This window comes from Plectropomus leopardus, chromosome 20 (assembly GCF_026936395.1).
Source record: "Plectropomus leopardus strain MGB_pleo_1.0 chromosome 20, ASM2693639v1, whole genome shotgun sequence".
NCBI classification, from domain to species: Eukaryota; Metazoa; Chordata; class Actinopteri; order Perciformes; family Serranidae; genus Plectropomus; species Plectropomus leopardus.
Genome location: NC_142195.1, coordinates 3,211,198 through 3,215,909, shown reverse-complemented (window position 1 = coordinate 3,215,909; position 4,712 = coordinate 3,211,198). Strand labels below are relative to the sequence as shown.

Genomic DNA, 4,712 nt, shown 5'->3' with positions numbered 1-4,712 from the left:
GTCTAACATGACACAAAGCTATAAACCATCACCATGGTGTTTACTATTAATTAACATAATAGGAAATACATAGTATATTCCAAAAATAAAATGCCAGTACCCATGACTGTCATACAGAAACACACTCACTTAATACAATACATCCAGATGAATAACACATTTGCTAAAGATGCTAGCAGGAATATAACTCATGTAAACATACCTGTCAGCATGGGCTCACAGGCTATCTTCATATCAACACGCCAAACCTAAAAAAGAAACCATGTAAATGTGCATACCATGGGAAGATAACATGGCGATCCACAGCTCACACACACACTCAGCAGGCACGTGTTGAGATAGCTTTCTCTAACTCACTTTACAGGCAATAAATACACCAGAAAAATCATTGGCTCATCTGTTATGTGCACTTAAACCCACTTAAGAACTCTAAATTAACAATTTGTGAACGAGCTGCATCAGATACCTACCTCTGCGGTCAAACTAAATACAATGCCTTCAATGTCAAAACTATGAACTATGAACTAACTATGAAAAATCAAAACAAAAAAAAAGGATTTTGGTGAAATTAGCTTACATCACATCAAAATAAACGTTATAAACAAAACAACAACAAAAAAACTCCAAAAAGCGAATATTCTGTGTAATTTATTCTATACACTGAGAACATGGTCTTTTTTTAAGATTTTTTTTAGGGCTTTTATTGCCTTTAATGGACAGGATTGTTTAAGCATGAAAGGGGGAGGGAGAGGGGGCAACATGCACCACAACCACAGCAAAGGGTCGAGGATGGAACCGAAACCACAGACGCTGCAGCGAGGATACAGACTCTGCATATGGGGCGCCACTCGATCCACTGAGTCATCAGGCGCCCTGGGAAGATAGTCTTTTAATATAAGTAGGATGTCTTTGCAGGCGAAAGACACAAATACTTTTGATATTGATGCTACAAGGCCAGAGAAACAGGACGTTTTTGCTCAAGAGGGAGCAAACTGCACTGCTCTGCACCAGATCAATAAATGCTCCCTGCTGGTGTGTGATGTAATGTGTCCCTGTTAGAGGCTGAAATCTTAGCGTGAATGGGGGAAAAAAAGGAAAAAAAGTTGGACGGGAGCTCGCGGGACCAAGCTATATGAAGTCAGCAGCTATTAATGTTTTTTTTACCACTAGGGCTGTCAAGGGATTAAAAAAAATCTAATTAATTACATGCTCTGTGATTAATTATTCTGAATTAATCACATACATTCATTTTTGCTGTGAAAATATCTTTAGAAATTCAGTTCACATTTGTAAGCACAAATTCCGCTCATTTATGCAGTTGCACCAGCTCCTGCATTGTCATCAACACAGTCCTGCAAATATTTCAAAATAAAATCCCTTGTGTCAACAATCTGTTATTTTTTTTAACACGTTATTTTTTCTGTGATTGATTAATTGAAATCAAGGCTTTATTTTAAAAACCCTGGTTTCCAAAGACCATTGTAAATCTATGCAAAAGCACATAATGTTAAGCATGTCAAGTAAAATGGATTGTTAGTTAAGATAATACAATTGCAATCATCATGCTAATTTATGCTTGTGTGTAAATGGGGATTCCCATTATGTGTTAGCATCAAGCTAAAAGACTCAGTGCTAGTTATTTGCGACATTGTTCTAGCACTTATAATCATAATCAGAATTAATTGTATTACCAAGTAGCTTTTTTAGTGTCAAGTAGTTTGCCTTGGTGTTTAGTGCATACAATAAACTTACAAAATATTAAGGGAAAATAAAGTTTATGTCAAAGTACTGCAGCAGTTCAAAATAAAATACAGGCTAGAATGGAAAAAAATTAAAGCTTAAATATTGTCATGTGGTGCAGGTGAATCCACAAGCAGAGACAACAGGAACTAAAAAAGATCACTCTGTAAGGAACAGAAAGTGCTCATCACAAGACCAAAACAGGGATCAAACAGAGACTGAAGTGAGATCCAGGACTTAAATACAAACTAAACTGACGAGAGGATGAAATGCAGGTGGAGAAAAAAAGGCGGAGAAGCTCAAGTGAGGGGATTAAGGTGATGAGGCGGAAGAGCAGGCAGGGAGCTGATTGGCTGGAACACAATGAGGAGCAAGAAGGACTAACAAGGCTGACTCAGGACAGCTGTGACAAAAAAACAGGCGGGAAACAGGAAAAACTAAAGACACAGGAAACCACAAGGGAAAGTGAGAACAGGGCTGTGTCCAGCCCCAATAAAACATAGCAAAACATTTAGTTAAGTAAAAAATGTGATACATTGAAAACTTTGTTGTGTTATGTAGCTGCAGTGACTTTTAACACTGTTATTTAGTTTATTTCAAAAAAGGCTTTATCAGGAAAAGTGGGAAAAGTTATATCTTCACTGCCAAAGCATTTGTGAACTAAACATTTAAAAAAAATCTATTTACAATAAGTAAATATACAGGAATTTGGTTTATAGTTTATAGTTGACAGTTATAGTTAACTTTGCTGCTAATTGGTACACCAGTGACATGCCTACAAAACAGGAGTAAACATAACTCAAAGCCCGTTACACAGCGTTTCACACCAAATTGAGGAAACACATCGTTCAACCTGGACACAGTAGAAAAACAATGCATACTGTTTTGAGATTAAACGTACCCCACGTGAGAGGACTGTTACACTGTATGTCATTACTTCCCCTCCTTCACTTCCCCTCAGCTCTTGGTAATGCGGTATGATGTTGCACGGAGACAACTGGGAGACTGGAGGGAAAACAGATGGGGAACTGAAATAAAACACACCTGCCCTCACTCATTTTCAGCCTGACTATCACTGATCAACCACCAGTTGCAGGCCTGGCAGGATATACAGATAAGCTTGGGAATACAGAAATCACACAATCTGAACAGATCAACAACATACATAAATACTTACTGCAATTATTTATTTGGCAGTTTTTAAAAAGCAGCTATTTGGGGCATAGATTAGTAAACCTGTACACCTTGAAACTTACCTGAACAGATCTATAAGATGTATTAGAAAACAGAAACAGAAAAAGCATGTCAGATAGTGAAACTATGAAATTTTAATTTATTTACCAGTTTATTCAGATTCTTCTTCTTCTGTGGTGCAGCTTGAGTTTTACTATTACTGCAACCTAACCACGGATGGATTTTCTTGTATCACATGCAATGCATTGTGGGTAATACTCAACTCTGGAGTGACCATATTTGTTCACTCGCTTGCTCAGCCCTCTGGGGATCGATTTCACCAAGGTCTCTTCAGTTTTTCACACAGGTGAAACTCATCAGGGCGAGGCAGACAAACACTAAGGAGGGAAACCATACAAAGACAGGAAGTTCAACCAGACATGACACATGTGGAGTGAATTTACAAAATAAAACAGGAAACGGAACAAAAATGAATAACATTGATGAATATGAAACAAGGAAAAACATTACAGAAAACCAAAAAACAAAGTCCTTAAGATAAAAGACAAAATGTGAGATCATGACATATATTAGGTAATATGTATTTCTCTTGAAAAACAAATAAGAAAATCACCATATGTATATGGGAGAGAGGCAGAAAGAGAGATGATGAATGATTGATTAGACGATCAGCGACTTCCAGATAAAAGTAGCATTGCATAAGCAGTAAACTCAACAAGTGCAAAAAGATGTGGTTGAACTCCTTGGATGAATTCTTAAAAACAAATGATGACATCCTGTGTGTGTGTGTGTGTGTGTGTGTGTGTGTGTGTGCGCACATGCATGTGTGTGGATGGGTGTGTGTAAAAGAGAGAGAATGTAGATAAATGATTGATCAGATGCAGTTTCTTCTAGATAAACTAACATTGCATCGACTGCAAACTCACCAAGTCAGGCTTGTAGAAAACATAGAAAGCTGCTGCAGTACAGTGAATATTTTCATAATCTTTTCATCTCACCTATTGAGCTACAAGAGCAGATTTCATAATAGCTTAGACTTCTCAGTTACCCTATCAATGATCATGTCAGAGTCCAAAGCCCTGAGTGTGGCTATCAATACAAACTTCTAAAGCTTGTTGACCTTAAGCCTTGAGAACGCTCTTTCAGTGGCTACTTGAGAAAGGAAGTGTACACAAGCCTAAGAAGATGATACACTTCTGACAACATTTTGAAAAACAGGAGTACTTCATAGCAGCAATAAGAGACACAGCTTTTATTCACAATATTCAATTCAATACATTTGTCACATGAAATAATATGAGGACAATTCCAGAGAAATGTAATCTGCCAGTCTCTTCAATCTGTGCATTTAAAACAGTGTAACAGTAATGAATATGGGGGTAGGGGTGTCTTAGGCAGGGTCTGCATTTAGGATCCTTGTAGGGTAGAAGCTCTTACTGAGCCTCGCAGTGCTGGCCTGATGTACCCAGTTCCTTCTTCCAGATCACAACAGGATGAGAAGGCAGTTATCTGGGGGTCTGGGATCCTTAATGGCCTTATTTTGGCAGCACCTGGTATAAGCGTCCTTTTTGCAGTCTAAAGCAGCACCTATGGTGTGTTCAGAGAGCCCATTTTCATTCTGAAGTCATTATATACTGCTGCTTTTGCAGTACTTTTGCCGTATGATCCTGATGCCAAAAGCCACTTTTTGTGCCTGCATGATACACTGCTGGACGGCGTCAGCTGAAAATGCAGCCGAAGAGAACCTGTCACAGTGTTATTATATGCTGCCAGACAGC

General features: G+C 38.2%; 1 long non-coding RNA gene across 1 annotated transcript; it reads right to left on the bottom strand.

Moving 5' to 3' along the window:
* Positions 1-202: 202 nt before the first annotated feature.
* Positions 203-3,265, bottom strand: LOC148186133 (uncharacterized). The gene is made up of 3 exons (XR_015775117.1): positions 3,082-3,265; positions 2,642-2,745; positions 203-248 (listed from the first exon to the last, which is right to left on the bottom strand). It is a non-coding gene; the product is annotated as an uncharacterized LOC148186133 (long non-coding RNA).
* Between the last annotated feature and the right edge of the window lie 1,447 nt (positions 3,266-4,712).